Source organism: Euprymna scolopes, chromosome 33, assembly GCF_053919585.1.
Source record: "Euprymna scolopes isolate OS-2025 chromosome 33, ASM5391958v1, whole genome shotgun sequence".
NCBI classification, from domain to species: Eukaryota; Metazoa; Mollusca; class Cephalopoda; order Sepiida; family Sepiolidae; genus Euprymna; species Euprymna scolopes.
In genome coordinates, this window is record NC_136514.1 from 11,073,261 (window position 1) to 11,095,812 (window position 22,552).

At 34.0% G+C, this 22,552-nt stretch overlaps 1 protein-coding gene across 2 annotated transcripts in view; it reads right to left on the minus strand.

Annotated features, from left to right (window-relative positions):
* The window catches only part of LOC145258140 (contactin-3-like), a 527,582-nt gene that overhangs the window by 422,829 nt on the left and 82,201 nt on the right, over positions 1-22,552 (minus strand). Inside the window, exon 1 of one of the 2 annotated variants that reach the window (XM_080115924.1) lies at positions 2,384-2,742. The exons of the other annotated variant lie outside the window; for it this stretch is intronic. The gene's annotated coding sequence lies outside the window, so the exon portion shown is untranslated. Of the gene's footprint in view, positions 1-2,383; positions 2,743-22,552 lie in introns of those variants that run through there. 2 annotated transcript variants of the gene reach the window in all.

Sequence of the window (22,552 nt, forward strand, 5' to 3'; positions counted from 1 at the left end):
TATACACATATATATATATATATATATATATGTATATAATAAGGCACTATATAATAAGGCCGGGTAATTCCTTTATTGTTTTTCCGAAGGGTACCTATATACTTTATAATAAGTAATTTTTTTATTTTCTGTTTTCGCCAAACTTTAAAAGAAGTACATTTCATTTCATCATCATTTTTTCTTACACCATATTATGTTTATTCCGAGAAACACATATCTCTGAGTTGTTTATATGAAATTCCTCCATTTAACAAAATACGAGTAAGACGTACTACATCAGCATATGAATAAAATGCTATGATTGTGATATAAATGGATATTCTTGTTTAGGAATGATAACTAACGCTGTATATATCTATAATAAAAAGCTGAACGTCTGTGTGTGTGTGTGCCTGATCACGACTATGCCACCTCCGTGGCCTTCGGGCCAAGATCTGTTCCGGCAGATACTGCAAGCAAAGACCATATGCGGGGGCAATACCACATATAAGACCTTAGTCAATGTAGGGGCAACCCTTCATACCAATTGTCACTATCCAGCTCCCATACTCCCCGGGGAGCTGGTCCCCATTCCCCCTTCACTTCTCACATTAAAAATCGGCCTTGTGCCTAATTTGCTCAGTGGGGGTGCAAATAAATACCGTGTGTATGCGTCTGGTCACGAATAGGCTCCTATATGGTTGACTATTATAGAACACTGATCACATATAATGATAGAAGATGTATCGAGACACAGGAATGGGTATGTTTGATCCAGCATAATGATGATTCATTAAAATTGTGGGGTCTGTGTACGCGCCTGGTCCACAAAGTATGGAAATAAAAAAATTAAAAATTTAAAAAAAAAGTTTACAAGTGTTTTTGATATAGATATGCATAATAATACTTTGATAAGTATATTTTAACTTAATAAATTAATGGGGTTAATCTATTTTAATAAATTATGGCGTTTATCTATTTTATTTTTACTTTCATCATATTTTGCTTTTGTTTGATACCCCCAAATTCGAAGCTATCTCTTTACAACCCTTCCTTTTCATAACCCATCATACTTTCATAAATCAGAGTCCATTTTCTGTAGGCTGTTTTTGAACCCAGTCAACGACGGGTACTTTTGCTAGTATATATATATATATATATATATCTATATATATATATATATATATATATATATATATATATATATATATATATATATATATATATATATATATATATATATATATACCAAGGCAATGAAAAATGATATATTTGGCGGAGTCCTACTAACCAACCTACTCCTCATTTTATTTGGTTACATCTGCGTTTTGTATAATATTTGGTTGCTTTTGAGTAAACCCCACCCATGATCGATGAAACTATGGCTCCTATGGCCGGACATTCACGAGAACACGGGTCTACTCAAAGCATTACCAAAAATTTCCCCCAGATTTTATCCGTGCCTAAACCTAAACGTAGATTCCACGAACAAAGCTTCTTTCTGTGAACTGCACTCTTTATGGAAGTCTGTTCTATGTTCCTGCTTTCCAACTGACTACAACATGGTTGTCTTCAAGTCAAACATGAACAAATTCTTGATGAGCCATCCTCTTAAATAATCCAATTTACCAATTTTACACGACTAAAGATTACTACGATATTTTTGCATTGACTACCGTACACTAATTAATCCTTATCCTTCAGTGGCCTTTTGGCCTTGATTAGTGGTGAATAGTTTGTAAAAATATATGTCTATATATATTGCTCATATGATTTTTTATAACTAAACAAGACGTCATAACAATAAGTGTTTACTGGAGTTGTTCGTTATGTGTATGGGGCGTTTTAGTAACTGAAATTAGTTTATCGGAAAGATCAATGGAAAGCCAATTTTGACCTTGTGTCACATCTTCATGATTTATATACAAAATAACGGTAATGCTCTAAAATAGGAAACAGATAATTTTGTCTTTCTCTCTCTTTCTATATATATAAAAATACAAATATCTTTCGCTCTCTCTCTCACTCTCTGTATATATATATATATATATATATATATATATATATATATATATATATATATATATATTTCTTTCTCTCTCTCTCTCTCTCTCTCTCTACATATATATATATATACATATATATATATACTTCAGCTGGATTATATATATATATATAAATATATATATATATATAAATATATATATATATATATATATATATATATATATATATATATATATATATATATCAAGCTATTCTTATTCAAAATATTTATCGATTCAGGTCTCAAAATAGCGCATAGTGTATTCCCTTCATAATGAAGTAGTATTTATTGCTTTTAATATAAAAATCAGTAAAACAGTAACCATGTTTTTCGGAAGAAAAATTAAAAACAACATACCTTACGTTCATGTATACTTTTTCCTTTTTTTTTCAGATGAATAAAAATTCCGATCAAATATATGTAAAATAGGTATGTACTTATCCTTCGATTGTTTTGTATTTAATAGAGTTTGGAGTAAAGTAGAAAAACCATGCGAGCAGTCCTTCACGCGCGAGGACGGCTCTATGAACTAAAAAAAAAACAAACAAAAAGACGCACAAAAAAACAAAAAAAACACCCTCACTAAACAGTAATCGAATATGAGAAAGAAAAAAGAAAAAGAGGGTAAGTTGAAAGAGAAACGTACGAAAAACGAAAAGCGAACTATACACTGTCTACATGAGGACTTGTAGACGACGAAACACAAGTCTGCGGATGGCTACACACACACACACACACACACACACACACACACACACACACACACACACACACATATATATATATATATATATATATATATATATATATATATATATATTAGCCGGCCGCCCGGCGTTGCCCATCTGTAAAATACGCTTAAATAAGATATTTTAATTCATGCAGATAACGTGTTTATTATTATAAGGAAATTATATTATGAACCTAATATATAATATTAAGATGAATATATATATATATATATACATATATATATATATATATATATATATATATATATATATATATATAAATATATATATATATATATATATATATGTGCGTGTGTTTGTGTGTGTGTATTATTTTGATCTTAATACTAATAATATGATTTCTTTATTATAATAAATACCTTATCTGCATGGATTATATATATATATATATATATATATATATATATTACTGAGTATTAAGATAAATATATATATATATATATATATATATATATATTTGCGCGTGTGCGTGTGTGTGTATGTGTGTGTGTGTGTGTTTGACTTGGGTGCTATAGAGCTAGAATCGAAACCATAAAATATAACTCTTCATACTTATTACTTAGCCTCTGAGACACGTTCATTACGCATATATATATATATATATATATATATATATATGTATATATATAGATATATATATGTATATATATACACATTACGCAAATATATTCATTTATATATATATGTATATGTATGCATATACATATATATATATATATATATATATATATATATATATATATATGTTAACCTGTCATCCTTTTTTGAAGAGATGAAACTGCCTTATCGTCAGAAAACCAGATTCAAGCAAGGGCGCACGGTAGACAGATTTTAATAATGTATATATCTAGAAAAGTAAGAATGCATGTATGTGTGAGTGCACTTCTTAACCTATATCCAGAGCGAATATTTGTTTTATGGACTTGCGATTTGGTATATAGGGTATTCAGACATGCAGAACACGTTTTAATGGATGTTCTTCAGAAAAAAAAAAACATGCTATGGGGTCAAAATTTAAAAAGGTTATGTGGAAGTCATTAGATTTTTATCCAACTGTTTCTACGAATGCCGAAGCACGAATCTTCACATGACAGCTTTCTAATGACAAGTTTAAGTAAATTTGAAAACACCTTTTAAAGAAGCCTGCCTAACTGTAATTGACTCACGGTCTTTAGGTTATGGTTTCGATTTCAGCTCGATTTTTTCCTTTTTTGTTTTGAACTGCTTCGAAAAAAAAACAACATAATACTCCCATGCCCATGTCTCAGTTTCTTTACGTTCTTATTACTTTATTGTTTTTTCTTAAAGGAATTTAATGTTACGTTTAATATCGGGTTACGCCAGGTACATCTGCTAGTTTTGTATATATATATATATATATATATATATATATATATATATACCTGTATGTGTGTATATATATATATATACACATATATATACACCCTGCACTGATATATATATATATATATATGCACACACACACACACACACACACACACACATATATATATATTAAGTAATGTGATTTATAATTTAAAAATTAAAAATCAAATTTTAATTAAATTAAAAATCCGTTTCATAAGAAGGAACAACAACAAAATCAATTATCTGTACGGTCGTTTCGGAAAACAATGCTTTTTATTGTGGTATGCATCAAGTTATGTAGAATAATTATATATAGTTTTTTGGTAAGCAAGGTCTCCTCATCAGCAAATTTTGGGTTTTTTTTATTGAATTTAAAAGACACCATAAATAAACCTAGCATTAAAAGTAAGGCAGATGAATCTTTTAATTTTTCGTTTTTTGAAATCTTATGAAACGGATTTTTAATTTAATTAAAATTTGATTTTTAATTTTTAAATTATAAATCACATTACTTAATATTGAATTAGCTCTAGGACATTTAACTATCGAGCTTATTATATATCTAAATTACAACGAGCGCTTTCTATTTCCTGTATTTTAATTAAACTAGTAATTTCTCTGTTACATTAAAATACACTCAGCTCTTTAGACTATTGTTCTAATCTCCTTTAAATTATATATATATATATATATATATATATATATATATATATATATATATATATGACACCCTGTACTGATGTTTCCCGAAAGGATGAAACACTACTGTCTGTAATATATATTTAATAATCATTATAATAAATAATAATAATAATAATAATAATAATAATATATATATATATATATATATATGTGTGTGTGTGTATATATATTTGCATGTATATATATATCTGTGTGTGTATAGTATATCATTTATCTATGCAAAAGCCATGATGAGAGAATATTTTATGTATCGAATTTTAGTATTTACTTCAACACTGCTTTATACATAAGTAGAACTAGACAAAATGTTGCAAAAACATGAGACAATTACAAAGGATGAAACCTGGGTCCATCACTATGATCCAGAGACCAAAGCCCAGTCAATGCAGTGGAAGCACTGGGATTCACCACTTCCAAAGAAGACAAGGATGCAGCCCTTCGCTGGCAAGGTCATGCTCACAGTCTTCTGGGACCAGGACGGAATAGTTATGACAGATTTCCTGGCAAAGGGTACCACAATTACAGAAGCTTATTATGCTCCACTTTTGAGGAAATTAAGGGAACCCATCAAAATCAAGAGGCGGGGCAAGATCAGCAAAGGTACCCTCCTCTTGCAGGACAAAGCTCCGGTCCACAACTCGCATATCGCCAGATCAGAAGCACGGGCGTGTGGTTATAAAATCTTCACCTGTCCTTCCCACTCTCCTGACCTTGCACCCTCTGACTTTCATCTCTTCCCAGCCATGAAGTTGTTTTTGAAAGGAAAGCGTTTCCCAGATGATGCAGCCTTGATTTCTGAAGTCACGTCGTGGTTGGAGGACCAACCTGGGGTGTTCTACAAAAACGGTCTCCATAGCTGCATTAAACGATGGGAGAAATGCATAACTCTGGGTGCTTTCTATGTAGAGAAAGACTAATAACTGTGACAAGTGTCGTTGCTCTACTGCTATTAGAAGTGGGTCAGAGGCATTACTTATTGCACGTCACTCGTATATATATATAATATATATCTAGATAAATAAATACACACAAACACACATACACACACATTAGTATATATTATACATCTATATAGGATATTATAGGATATATCCATATATATAAATACGCACACACACACATACACACATGCATACCCCCATATATATATATATATATATATATATATATATATATATATATATATATATATATATATATATATATTGACTGATGTCCACCTGTGGTAGTGAGGGGTGTGGCTGTAATATAATATGAGGTCACCCGCCACCGCAACTGATATCCCAGGCAAAGGAGGACGCGGCAACAGTATGATAGGGTCTGTTGCATCCAAGGTTAAAAAACTGGAGGTATAGAATAGGGAAAGCATTTACTAAATAGCTGATGGATGGGGGCGGGGCGCCCCTACATTGTGTAAGACCGGGCGTAACGTTTGGCTTGGTTTGCTTTTCGTTTTTTTTTATTGTTTTGTTCGCGGTTTCAGTCAGGTATTCGAAAAAGTAACATTTTATGAAATAAACAAATAAATAGAAAACAACAAACATTCATTTACAGGATGATCTTCGAAAATCACTTTATATAGGTTGTTCATATTTATTGTATTATAAATACTCCGGGAATTAAACATAAACGTTTTTTGTGTTGCTTACATGTCACACATGCGCTCAAGCACCCTCTCCCAGCACACACGCAAACATTATATATATATATAGTATAGTTGTTGCGTAAGTTCCCGCCGTTTCATAAAATGTTTTTGTTCTGAACATGTTTTAATATTTGGCAAAGTTTTATAGTCTTATAAAGCATTAGAAAGCACGTATTCTGTGCTATAAGATAATTGTCATCGTTTTGTGCTCATATAATTTTTTCTTGTTTTTCAGACCCGTCAAATGGATTGTCAAGTATAAAAAAAAACACATTTTCGACAACTCCTTTTTTCGCCTTTAATCGAGGTCAAAAAGCGAGTCACCGAGTAAATGTGTGCCGTATATGGAGAAAACGCTACGCTCGAGAGAACTGTTCGGGGTTACTTTACCAGATTCAAACACGGCAATTTTGGCCTCAATGACACCCATCGTTCCGGAAAATGAATCAAGATAGGCGAAGATTAACTCAGGGTTCTTTTGAAGGAAGAGTGGCTTCAGACTTGTAGAGAATTGGATGAAAATATGAAGTGTGATGTTACGACAATTTCATGCCACCTTCAGTGGATTGGATTCACACAAAAACTTGGAGCTTGGGTCCCAAACGAACTTACTTTTGCTGTTAAAATTCTTTGATTTTCACTAAAAAAAAGCATGCGGGAACTTATGCAAGAACTATATATATATATATATATATATATATATATATATATATATATATATATATATATATAGAGAGAGAGAGAGAGAGAAGGAGAGAGAGAGAGGGAGTTAGATAGAGACATACTCCAGGTCTGGAACAAAACCAAAAAGTCACCTGGAAAGCTAAAAAAGTTCAACTATGAACACAAAACTCTTTTTGCAACAAAAGCCATGTCTTCCCATAGCACACGCTATAAAAGTACAGGCGACTTTTGGGTTTGATTGACAGTTATGCAAAATAATTTTCAACAATTTCAATTCGGCACATTGATATAAATTTCACAACAATAAATGACCCCAATTTCTTTACTTGTGTGCATGTGTGTATTTTTTTAAAACAAAACAATTCATTTATCAACCAAAGTTCTTAACCGAAATCGTAGCATTTTATCACGTTTTACTCCAAAGTACCTGATGGACATCGTATTTACGTTTTCGTGTGTGTTTCTTTTTTTATTCTATTATTGTTTCTTTTTTTTCTTTGAGCAGATCGTCTCTTTTTTAAATACATTTTTCTTTCATATGAGAGTGTATGCTTTACTTATTTCTTTAATTGTGCGTATTTGTATATTTCGTATTGCTAAGGACCTTTGTTGTTTCCGTGGCATTACGCGAGGGTCGTTTTTTACCACGCCCTTGTATGGATGCACTAGAAAACGAGCACCAAATCGATAGTAGTTGAATAGTGGGGGACATTTTTAAGATGACGCGGAGTTCCAAATCAATGGATGTTGAGTAGCAGGGGATGTTTTATATGTCCGCCGTTTCTCCCCTTAATATAAGGGGAGAAACCACGGACATATAAAACAATGATGAGGGAGAAAGGGAGAGAGCCATTTATACATATTAAAGTTCTGGAATTCTGAATGGGATCTACATAGTTTAATGTTCTTTCCTTCGTTACCAAAGGACTCTGACCCCAACTCAATCCAACTCAACTGCTCTCAACTCTTCAACTCCTGACTCTGCAATTCCCCCTTTTGCTATGACGTCAGAAGTGTGGTTTCCAAACGTGACGAATTCACGTGGCCATGCACCCCTTTTGTCCAAACACGCGTTTGACACATGAAGAATTCTCAACATATAACCTATTTTTTTAACAATGAATTTTAAATTTGTATTGTTCATTCTTTTTAGCTGACATTTTTAATATTCAGTTTTATAAAAGAATGAACAATCATTTTTTTATGGTAAAAACAATATCTAACTATTTATACCAGAATTTAACAATATACCTTTTTAACATTCTGATTTCTAACATTCTATTTCTTAACCTTGCTTACAAGGTTCGAGTCTTGGCTTATCCTAATCTAATTTTCACTTATCTAATGTTCAACGGCATTGATGAGATACTACACAATCAAGTTACCTTACTTGATTTTTTCAATACAAGTTTTTAAAATAAACCGTAGTCTTCTTTTCCTTAGGAGGACAATTTAATCATTCTCCTATCTCTCTCTCTATCTATCTCTCTCTCTCTCTCTCTCTCTCTCTATATATATATATATATATATATATATATATATTGTAAATGACAAATTGTCAGTAATTTCGATCCACAATTTAGTTTTTTGTTAAAGCTGCATTATCAATCTGAAATGTTAGTTGCTATACTCTGTTGGGTCTGATAAAAAACTCAATTTAACCTATCGCAGACTTAGCACCTACATAATCTAAAAACTTTATAATTACAAAAGAAAATTCAACTTAACGAAAAAAAAAAAAAACCTTAACTAAAATTTTTAAACACAAATAGACTTATGACTTGCATAAGCCGACTTCTCAAAAGTCTACAATTATAAAAGGGAATTACACCGATAGTAGGATGAAAAAAAAAACCTTAACTAAAATTATTAAATAGAAAACGTAGGATCCTCAACTGCCGACCATGTAGCTGTTTCAGAGATTTAAAAACAGGATAGCTGTAAAATACATGGCTTTCTTGTAGGAAAATACCACTTTTCCTATAATAAAATGTAGGAATATAATGTTAGTATTTATACTAATATGTAAAAAAATATAAAAACATATAAAATATTAATAATATATATAAGTAAATTTAATAAAAAAGATTACAAGATCTATTCTGCGACATGTTAACTAGCATATAAATGTTATGAGAATAAAAATCCATAAAAGCTGAAGTATCTTTGGTACTAGAAAGGCAACCATATATATATATATATATATATATATATATATATATATATATATATATATATATATATAATATTTATATATATATATATATATATAATGTTTATATACGCGTACATACTCTTCCCTCTCGTGCACCCATTCACTCCATTTTTGTCACTATCCCATTCTTACCCTCTCTTCTCTTTAAATATATAATAAAAATACACACACAGTAGATAAGCTTCTAAAGCAATTTTAAATACGTTGTTACTGATTAGGTTCGTGGTCTACTGGTTCCGCGCATATCTGACAGGTAGTCAAAGTAGAGATGATACGATAAATCTCTATCTACTCATTCATTATTTATGTCAAATTATGGTTCTATCTGTCTATATATCTAAATGTGTTCTTCTATCTATCTGTTTCTTTCTTCCCCATTCTTGATTTCTACCTATCTTCCTTTTCAAGGCGTGTTGCTAGTGTCTCAAATCTTTTTGGACACGGTGTTTGTCAAGATACCCTGCATGAGGATACTTTCTACTACTTGTAAACTATCAGCGGATATTCAACATAACGTAGTATTTAGAAGCTCAGATAAGAACTCGTCGGTATGGCTACACACTGACTCGTATGAGGAATAGCGTATGTTCTGCAAGTAGTGTTGCCTCAGGACTTAGCTGGATATCAAACCTGATCAGATGAATTATTATCCTAGAATGCGGTAAGACGAAGAAACCGCAAGAACTATGCACTGTATCATATTTACCTCGTCACTTGGGAAAATACGGCATAATCACGTTTGAAATATCAGTTCCCGCTAAGCAACGATGAGCCTGACCAGTACCAGATGGGTGACCATTTGGAACTTCCAGGTGCTATATGTGCTATCCGCTTATCTCGGCATTGTTTTCAGTCGTCTTGGACATCTCCTTGCCACTGGACTCAAGCAATGCTGAATCAGGAGAATTGCGGTTGCAGATTGGGCAACTCTTGCCACACAATTACATGCGCAATTGCCGTTACAGTGGGTATCCTTTGTCTTTCGAGACTGAACGGGGGCATCGAATTAGGAAAAAAAAACATTAATGTTCTTCACTAAATAAATAAAACAATGTTAAAGATGTAAATAAGAAATTGATATATACTAGCAGTTACGCTCGGTTTTTCTTGGGTCTTATGTACTGTTCATAACTTTATGTGCATATATATATATATATATATATATATATATATATATATATATATATATATATATATATATTAAAAAGTTTGACTCATGTCCAGGTAACTTACATATAGAATTTTAAGTGTTTAGATGCAAAATTGGCGGAGAATATTGGTAAAGTCTGAAAAGGTCAACTCTTTCAACTTTTCCCTCTTGGAAACTAGATTTTCGCCCCAAAACTGATTAAAAAGCTTGCTGCATATATAAATACCCTTTATGTGAAATTTCAAAGGTTTAGACACAAAATTAGCGGAATAGTTTGCTAGATACCGCAAACGTAAAATCTTGTGAACTTTAATCCTTGGTAGCAAAATTGTTTGAGAAGCCAGCAAAATTAGCTGTTAGTGGACATAAGACCAGAACAGAGTATTAACGAATGCGTACGTAAACAATTTACTCTAGACCTGACTATCTTCGTAGAGGTCACATGTTGATATTATGGCAGCACTTCGAAAAACATTATTGATCAAAATCTTACTGATTCACTTTTTAGCGACACCGGCGGTGTAGAGCACGTGGAGCAATGAGTGAAAATCGTTTAAATTACATTAAATAATTACAAAAGCAGGGTGCTTTCCTTTTACTACTAACGATCGGACTCTTGTTTTGTTCAAACTGGTGAACAGCTCTCTCCTTGAGAAAGTTCCTTGCTTTGAGAAACACCTGGGACTTAATCACACATCATACTTGAGATGGAAAACTTACATGATAGATGTTACTATGTTATATTTCATCTCTATATTTTATAGACGCACTTGTTATAAAATGTATACACTCTGACGATCGTGGTTTTGCAATCAACAACAACTTGTTTAATCAACAAAGTTTATTTATTTTACGGAATAATCATCTGATAAGCAAAAATGAAATCGGGTCAGTATGGGGGATCAGATAATGGCAGAAGTATCTTGCTGGATTCGCTTTCTTTTTTTCTGGTTGTTTTTATTTTTATTTTGTTTTAATATTTACATCGCCCTACATTTGTTATCCAACGCATGTGGGAATGAATTTAACATCAATGATCGTAATAGCATGGCTTAGTTAATGCTTATATTATGTGAAGAATACGAGGCAATTCCCGATTGCCGTGCTGGCTCCACCTTGGTGGTTGGTAGCTCAACTCAAAACAAGGAAAATAACTTCAACTGAACGGATGTGAGTGGATAATAACAATTTTATACTAATACAGTTTTGCTAAGGGATCAATGATATACTCGGGAATAATATTTACAGTGACACGGCGATCTCCTTATGGCGTCTGACGTTACTCCGTTATCTATCTATAAACGATGTGCACGAGCAAATTTGGAAAGTTCAAGGCAGTCAAATAAGAGAAATAGAAGCAGTCGTGAGTTCGAATCTGGAACAAGCTTTCTTACTGTAGGCCAACAAAATGGCTCACCATGTTGGAGTACGTCAACTACGATCTTATGCAAGAAAAACGCCAATATTGCTTATAACCCACCCGTGCCCCATTAGCTGCAGCTGTCTGCAGAATTTTGCGAAAGAAAGGAGAAAAAATGTAGTTGCAAAAGTTTTTTCTTAGTTGATCATGACGCGTGTTTACTCGCTGACACGAACGAGACATTTCTCTAACGAACTATTGGTTTAACTCATTTCAAATGTATATGTAACCATTTTGGTAACAACATTGTATATTTTACCGTTTATGTTTAGAACTTTTGTTTCTGACAATATAGTCCTTGCATAACAACCGCCAGATGAGGTGATCGTTGTTTTTTTATGTTGCTTTTGAAGTTATCATGCTTTGAATTGTAGGAACTCAGCATCAAATCCGGGGGTGTGGCTTGCAAATCTAATCTAAATCACAATGTGGACGTGTGTCACTTCCTTTGACTTAAGAATATTGATGTCTTCACTTCCTGGACTATTTGTGTGAAAAGGGAAGGAGCGAGAAGCGGTCAAACTATACATGTAATCGTGTAGACCGATCATGACCAAGTATTGCCATATGTAAGCTATTTGGATGACCAGTATAGCTGCTGAAATTTGTTCCGGAGTTCTGTGATTCGAGATACACCTGGATTTGAACTCTTATACCGACGGACAACTGTTATGGTATTCGTTGTGTTACACATTCATTGATCGGGATTAAATTATTCTCTTGCCTTCACCTTGACATGCTTTTAACAATTGCAATCCAGAGTTAAGTATTTCTTTCATTGTTTCACGATCTTGATTCTTCAATCGGAATGTAAAGTTTACATCATCGCCAGCAATCCGATTTACAAGTGGTTTTTCCCGGCCTCAATATTTTCCGTTGTTTTGCGTAACCTATGAAACAGCTACATTCGATCTATCGTGTCAGGAAATATTTCATTACAGATGCAATCTTATATATAAACATAAATTCTTATTCCTGTCTGTTTGTTTGTTCAAAATTTTATTAATATATGCAAAAGGTTCCTTACTGTACTCTTTCATTTATTTCTATATATAGTATGATTTTTGCAAAATATACAATAAAAAGATCATTGTATTTCTATATTACATTAAAAACCGATTTTATTAAATAGCGGTATCTTAGTTAATGTTCCTAGCGAGAGAATTGTTTTAAATGTTCTATTTAAAACTGTTATTGAATAAATTTTAAACAATAATTATATTGATAACATATTTAATTTATTTATTTGGAATTATTATTCCAACATCGATTTAAAAAAAAATTATTAGAGTTATTTGCTCTTCGGAACATAAACAAAAAACTGTAACCAAATAATATATTGTAATCTCAATAAATTTCTAGCTTGAAAAAATAATCTCATGTAGATAGAAAAATGTTTGGCTTTTATTGTTGTTTGAAATATTCAAACAAAAAAAAACACTTACGAAAAAACTGAAAAGATGTTATTTGTTTGTTTTTATTATTTTTTAAATGGGTATTCAGAAATCGATACATTTTTACAATGTTACCCAGCGTCGTTTAACAACCCAAAAAATAAAGATCTACTGCCCCCCACTTTATTTAATCTTTTCTTTTTTCACGTTAATCTCATCGATTACAAACTTTACTTCATAATTAAAAAAAGGTAAATTTTTACGACGTGAAATGACCCAGCGTCATTTAACCCCTTAAAAATGAGGATCTACTTTTTGGTGGCCTAATACGTTTAAACAGCCTTTATAAATAATATGAAAGAAGAAATTTTGAAAAAATAGTAAATTAACATTTTAGAGTGGGGGATCACTTTTCTATATAACTTAAACGTAAAATGAGCGTCCACTTTTTGGCCCTCAAGCATTCAGCGAGACATATCACCTCTAGCATATTTTCAAGTTTGGCGATTGAAGGGGGAGGCAAACATGACAAATACAATTTGTTTTTTTTTGGGGGGGGGGTAGACAGGAATTAAATTAGAAGCACAAAGTAACGATAAATTTAATTAATTTTTATGAGACCATTCTGTATTTTTGGTAGATTTTCATTTTTTTAAAGGTTCTGCCTACTTGGCTTTTTTTTTTTTGCGATTGCACGGGTATTCGCAGATATTTTTTATTGAAACAAAAGCTGTAATGATTTATTTTTGATTATTTTTTGGGAGGGTCTTTCTAGTGGTCAATATCCGGAGAATAGTTTGTTCTCTTTGTATCCCTTCTGCCAAAATATCTGGTGGGGAGGATATCACGTACTTCTTTTTTGGGGCGATTACATTTACATGTTTTCATCCGTTCTTTTATTTTTGGAATTGTTATGGGGCTATCCACGTGTCCCACGATGAAAATGATTAGTATGGCAGGTGTGTCCCAAACGGAACTTCATGTCAACCGAGGCAAAGCCGGGTACCCATGCTAGTAAATATATAAGGGTTACCTGCTTTAAGTAAAGGTACTGCTGCGACATCTGCTGATGTGCTGCTTAGATCACTGTTTCTTGTCTTTACACAGGATGAAATTGACTTTGAAATATAGTTGAATTATTTCTTTGACACACGATGTATGTTGTTAGACGTTGTTATTCTGACATCGTTTTCCATAGACGTTTCTCGACTGAGCACCAAACTGAGTTTTTTGTTTAAATATTCAAAACAAGAACTTCTCTAGCTACTATTATTACCAGTACTACTCATTCAAATAACTAAATACATTATTTGTACACGTAAACATAACCGAATTTCCATGTACATGGCATCTAATAAACAAATAACCACGGTAATACTTTACTCCAAACTGAAAGGTGTTCGTTATCAAGACAACACATACTTTTGTTAGATAATTAAACTCAGCATTTTCAAAACATTCATGATATTGACCATCATCCAACTAACAATCACATTAACCGTTTCTTCGAATGGTTTTTAGCCTTTGTACTTAGGAACTCATTAATATTATGACAACTAAAAACAATGCCATAATCTAGCATGTCATCATCTTACAACTTCAAACAAGATGTCTGTTAACTAATTCGTATAACTATTTCTGTTCAAAGAAAATAGTTAAATAAAGTGAACGTCATTTTCTTACGACAATTTAGTTTTTTTATAAGTTGTCTTTATTTTTGAATTGCGTAATCTTTCACTTATGTAATCTAATTACGCATCAACGCTAGTGCGTGTACAAACGTGAGGTACTAACATTTTTATGGATTAATAAATTCAATATATTGGTTTATGGGTTACTGTATTTAACGAGAAACCAGATCTGTACATGTTTTATATTACTGGCCATCAAAGTATGTTCAATTATATATAAATATATATATATATATATATATATATATATATATATATATATATATATATATATATGTGTGTGTGTGTGTGTGTGTGTATGTGTGTGGGTGTGGGTGTGTGTGTCTTTGTGTACGAAAAGGAAAAAACTATTTAAACGCGGAAGACATCTAGATAAAAACAGGAGATTTACTAGTTTAGTTCAGATCAACGAACCCCCTGTTATCCTGGGGAGGTGTTTTGATCCTACGGAAACCAGCAAATCTCTCATTCTGTTTATTCTTCCTGTGCTGCATAGATTTTCTGTCAGTCTTTTTATACATCATATTATATATATATATATATATATATATATATATATATATATATGTATCTGTAGAAATATATTTTCTTAATATATCAATCCTTATTTAAGAAGCTCAAAGTAATTACAGAGCAATATAGTGAATAAATGATAAAAAACTATATTCCAAAATTCATGATAATGACCATCTTATAATTTATTCATTTATTTTCGTTGACATTTACAATTCTTCACAGTATCTGTTTCGTAGCGCAAAATCAATCAATAAATTATTATATCAATCAGTGAATCTATGCCCTTAACTCATCAGATGAAATAGCGATAATCAATCCGACAAAAGGACATAAAGTGTGATTTGACATGATTAAAATCTGAAAACTGGAGGAGAAGCCGAAAATTCCTTTAATATGTTTTCATTACGCTATTTTGAATTTGAAATTAAAAATGGCGTAATGGAAACATATTAAAAAGTTGCTACATTTACTAAAAGAGTCAGCTGTCATGATTGGACTGCATGTAAAGCAATTAAAGCTGAATATATGTCTTTCCACCAAATTGGCCCAATTGAAACACCAGACAAAGAACCACTTAAACAATTTTTTTTCCAAAATCGACACCCAATCTAACTCTTGACAATGGTTTGCCGCAGAAGGAACATGCAGGAAAAACACACAATTGGCAACTGCATGAACAGGCTTCTAGTATTATGTGTGTAATACCGATTACTCATTTCTGTGGTGAACAGTTTTCAAGTGTTAAATATATTATTTTAAAAATATTAATATAAAATTGGTTATTGGAATTTAAAATAATATTTTCGAGTTAAGTAAATTTATTACTCTTGGGTAGTACATATATATATATATGCCTCCTCCCACTTTTTGCCAAAATATTTGAGACCATAATTAACCATGCTCTAGTCCATCATCTTACAGATGCTAAACTACTGACTGACAAACAATATGGATTTAGACAAGTCCGTTCCACAGCAGACATCCTAACTGTGATCTCTGAACGTATATACCATTCACTGGACAACGCGGGGGAGGGCAGAGCGGTAGCTCTAGATATATCTAAGGCTTTTGACAGGGTATGGCATGAGGGTCTCCTCAGTAAAATCAGATCATACGGTATCACTGGTAGAATACTTAACATAATTAAATCCTTCTTAGATAAGAGAAAAATCCAGGTTGTCCTCGACGGTCGTACATCTAAACAATATGATATAAATGCGGGGGTGCCCCAGGGTTCTATCCTTGGACCTCTATTGTTCCTGATATTCATAAATGACCTCCCCGACAACATTGCCTCTGAGATGGGTATATATGCTGATGACACTACACTCTATGGCAGGCACGACAGGAAGACGAATGAACACATTTCTAAAGAAATGGCAGAAACACTAGAGGAAGACCTCCAATCTGTAGTGGAATGGGGACAAAGGTGGTTGGTCGCGTTCAATGCTGCCAAGACTAAACTAGTTTCACTCAATAATTACAAGAAACCCTCTCTACCACCCATAGCAATGGCCAACGACTCTTTATCTGAGAGTCCATCTTTCAAACTCCTTGGCCTAACGTTCACAGGAAACATGAGTTGGAACAATTACATTGAAGACATTGCCAGGCCCGCTGCAAGAAAGGTGGGCTCTCTCTACCGTGCTAGAAATCTACTAACACCCGAAAGTATCCTGTACCTCTATAAGGCCACCATTCGCCCATGTATGGAGTATTGCTGCCACATCTGGGCTGGTGCATCTGCTACTAGTCTCTCGCTCCTTGACAAGGTTCAAAAGAGAGTCGCAAACCTGATAGGGCCTGAACTGGCATCTAAGCTTCAGCCTCTGTCCCATCGACGAAATGTTGCATCCCTCTGCCTTTTCTACAAGTATTTTAGTGGTGAATGCTCTGACGAACTGCAATCACTTGTGCCCCCACGACGTGTGCACCCTCGACAAACCCGACAGGCTACTAAATCCCACCCCCACACTGTAGAGATCCCTAGATGTATATATATATGCATACGCAATTGGAAACGAGCATGGTTTGAGCACTGTTGCGACGGAAGGGTGTGGATGTAATACACACTCGAAGAGAAATATTTACGGCATTGATTCGTAGCCTAATGATGAGAGCTGCCGGCTCTCAATGCGACGGTTGTATGTTCGATCCATGGTTGAGGAAATGTGTTTTTCTAACCGCACTGAGTTTTGATACAACGAAACCGTACTTTATGTGGATAACAAATATATATATATATATATATATATATATATATATATATATATATATATATATATATATATATATACGTACGCAATTGAAAACAGATAATAATAAAAAAATACCATCTACCATATTATTAAAAAAAATTACTCCAAAAGGTTCGCATAGGTCGTCTCCTTCACATTTTAATGATATTTTCCAGAATTTTTTCAATACATATTAATAAGTAAGCTGAAACACGCTTCCTTGGCTCGTTTCCTCACAAAGAGACCATCAGTAAGCTACAGTTAAGGTCAAAGTGATTAAAAAAAAAGATCTGAAGGAAAGAAGGAAGTGATAAAAATTCAAAAGTGAAAACTTAATTTAAATATTTTGTACAGTTACTAGGTTCATTCAATAAGTTTCCAAACTTTTTTGCATAACCATTTAAAATTGTCTAGACTCTTAAAAATCGGTATGTTATTTCCATACATCTTATGAGATGACTGACCAATTTTTATGATTTCAGGTTCGAATGAACAGATAGAGCAGGAATTGGAATATACTCAACTCAAGACTGATTGTCACAGCTTGTGTATTTCGAAAATTCAATTTGGACATGAAGACATTTTCAAAGAACGATGTACAAAAAAACTTCTGTTTTAAATTTGGAGAAAATGACACAGAAACGTATGGAATGCTGCAGACTGTTTTTGGATCATCTTGCATAAATTAATCCTCAGATTTTGAGTAGCATAAGAGATTCAAAGAAAGCAGGGTGTCAGTCTGAGATAATGAGATGCGTGAAAGGAGTAAAGAAGTCAGAACCCCAGAGTTTGTTGGCCAAATAAAGAATTTCATGAATAATTACTACCGTGTGTATAGAAAGACAAATAGTACACACTGTGATGTCAGTGTGGGAACTGTGCACACAATTATTTGTGAGGAACTGAAGATGCGGAAGATTTGTACGAAGTTTGTTCTAAGGTTGCTCAGAGAAGATCAGAAAGAAAAACGTCATAGGTATCAAGACAGTTCCTCGCCCTTCCCTTAGTCCCGACATTGTCCTCTTTTACTGGTTATCTAAGAAATCCTAAGAGACTGTCGTTATGTGATAATTGAGGAGATAAAAGAGATTGTAACGAGAGTGGTTGACACACTCAAACAAAAGGACTTCCATGGGACCTTCTAGAATAGGTTGAAACGGTACAACAAGAGCATTGCAGCTGGAGTATATTATTTCAAAGGGGACAAGAGTTTTATGTATCTACTATCAATAAAAGTGCTTATACGAAAAAAGTCTGGAGATTTACTACGTAAGTGTTAAGTAATGGAAATTAGACACTAGAACAATAAGTAAAAATAATTTTCAGCGTTTCTTGAGGCGTAGACCTCGCTTCAATTAGAAACACAAGGTTGTGAATTTACGTATTAAAATATTTAATTTATTATTGCATCCTAAAGATGAGGTATACCTTGAATATTTAGAGAAATTTACACTACATTATCATTCTAGTGCGGCGTATGTGGTTGAAAACATATTTATAATAAAAAATGAGTGACATCTCTCAATATTGTAATTATTATTTTACTCTCTTTGTCCCGGCCTGAGTGTTTTCCACAAGACTGCATCGCCATAGCCTTCAAATACAACTTCTTTCATACACTACCCCAAACAAACTACAACATTCTTCCTACACTTAGTCTGATATAGACACACATTGCCACAATTAAATACTTTTTCAACTCTCGCAGAAATGAGTCAAAGTTTGCAGTCAAATTACTTTCTTAAAACGCTGTACTTCAAATAACATAGTTCTGAACAATATTAAAAACATAAAACTTCAAATAACATAGTTCCTAACAATATTTAAAACAAAACCTCAAATAACATAGTTCCTAACAATATTAAAAACATTAAACTTCCAGCATACTTCCGTCACCTAAAACAAAAAGCACAACGAAATTTTCGGCAAATATTCTGTATCAAAGGAATTATCCGACACTTACACTACCTCTTCCACCAGTGCACTATAAAAACTGAACAATACTCTTTTAAAAGTTACCGCGACAGCGGAAATATACCCAGCAATCATTCAATGTTATTAGAACAGCATCTGACTTAAACTATTATTTACTTGGCTCCCTCACAAAAACACTTCCATCGTTACCAACAAAAATCTTACTAACATCAGTTACACACAATCCGCAACTAATCCTCTCTTTAGTAACCTGACTAATACCCTTACACAAATTAAACCAGCTGGCTCAGCCTACACCCTAAATTCATAAACGATAACGTCCAACATGACATTGAAAAATAGTAATGGAGAATAGTATGCCGCCTAAAATAACGACATGATTTTAAGCAGAACTCGTAAGAACACACATGACACCAGCAAGAACTATATCTCTAACATGGGCGGCCAACACCTTCAATCAAAAGCAACCTCCTGCATGAGCTCACAGAGTTACAAATAGTTGTCAGCGAAAGTCATCTCACTAGCAAAATGCAGATATCTTACATTTGTAAGTGCCTATGCACCAACTTTGGCACCGAATGAAGAGAAGTATCACGTTCATAAGGCACGTGATACATTTGAAGGAGTGACAAACGCATGCTGCTTGCTGATTTTAATGCAAGAGTTGGGAATAAATTGCAAAACTGGAATGGCGTGATCGGCGTTCATGGAATTGAAAAAGTCAACCTCAATGGCATAAGACTTCTTAGTCTGTGCGTAGAGCACAAACTTATTATCATAAACACCCTCTTTCAACAAATGAATATGTGTATATATAATGCATCCTGGATGCATCCCAGGTCTAAACATTAGCACCTGGTTAACTATTCGATTCTGAAAAACTGACCTGAAGGACGTGCTCATAACAAGAGCTATGCACAGTGCCGGCTGCTGGGTCAGCCACCACGTTTTTGACAAAAGTCAGGAGGTATTTCCGGTCCCTAGCACGTCATGTTGGTCCAAAGTAGAAAACACTAAACTGCACTGGACTATCCAATAAATACACCCGTAAATCTTCCGTCGACTCCTAGCTGAGAAACTGGTAGACATAAGGCAGCTGATCAGTTCAGCGTTTGAGATTTGTGAAGAGTTGACCTTTCTAATCAGCATCACTCTTTACACTGCAACCCAAGCGTTTCAAAACAAACAAAAAAGAAGAAAAATAATCATGGCGTCTGATTTGACCAGTATGCTTGCGAGACTTATGGCTCTTCCTAGACAGAATGCACAAAACACACATAACCACCCTGAATATCCCACAACCTCAATTCTATAAAGGGCTATGGCAGCCTTTTTTTGGGTCCAAAAACCACTCTCAGAACACTGCTAGATGAATGATGCTTTCCAAAATTCAATGAGATCCAGACTCACGCTGATATAGGCGATATGCTCAGTTTCTCTAATGCAGTGAAAATAATCTACGGCTCCAGAAACTGATCACTGGTATCTGATTGATCTGCTGACGGAGCATCTCTAATCAAGCATCAGACTGATAGTGGAACGATTCGAGTAAGGTGTTGCGGTTTCAACACCCTGCTCGACCAACTCATCCCAGATGACCAAACTGTCGTTGCTGAGCTCTCTGTACACCCGCCATGCCAGATCTCGACCACCCTCAACCTTCGAAAAAATAATGCACTTGTCAAAACCTGTAAACTTGTAAAACAACAAACCATCGGGGGCTGACAACATCCTTGCTGAGCCTCTAAGAAGCAGGTTAACTTTGTACATGTATCTTACAGCAGTGGAAGCATACCAACATTTTGCCCACCTACAGGGACAAAGGAGACAAATCCAATAGTACGGGGTATCTCTTCGTTAGTCGTGTCTGGAAAGGTTCTTATCAAAGTCACGCTCCGTAGACTCGTCTCCACGATATCGAAACCGGTCACACCAGAGCATCAGTATGGTTTTCCAGAGGGCATGGAATAGTTATGATCTTTGTGTAACGTGAGCACCAGGATAAATATAGCGAGTGCCTTTATCGCCTTCTCGAAAGCATTTGACACAGTTAACAATGAATTACTGTGACAGGTCTTGAAATAATTTTGGTGCTCAACCAAGTTTCTCAACATTCTTGCACTCTTCCATCCGGGGATGATGGTCCGAGTGATATTTGGAAGACACACCTCAGAATCCTTTAATGTAGACACTGGAGTGAAGCAAGGTTGTGTGCTGGCTCCTCGTCTCGTCTGCGTTACAACAATGCTACGTAGGGGAATGGAGAAGCAGGCTGTTGTTATTAAACTTCACTTTTGATGGTAATCACTAAATCATGCAACGACCAAGATGACCTTGAAGACCATCATTGAGCTGCGATACGCTGGCGACTGTGTCCTAGTTGCCCATACACCAGAGGCCTCGCAAAACATCATTTTAGCAGCTGTAACTGCGTACACACGAATGATACTTACGTTTACCACTCAAAAGACAGAGGTAAACTGTCAGCACAATGGTGAATTCCCATCAAACACAATAACACTCGCAGTAGTAGGGCAACACCTGCTCATATTATCCACAATGAAATATCTGGAAAGCATAATGTCTAACACCTCGTTGGATGACGAAATCTGGAATCGCCTCAGGCAACTATCACTATCCTTTGGTCGGCCAAGGAGAAAGTTCTTTTTTAAATAGTAACTTAAGACTTCACATCAAAATGCTGTATAAATATGAGTTTTGGACGACCTATAGCTGCCATAAGACGTCTGAAGACCTTCCATATCCGATGTCTCCAGAGGACCCTTGGAATAACATGGAAGGACAGTGTGCCGCGCA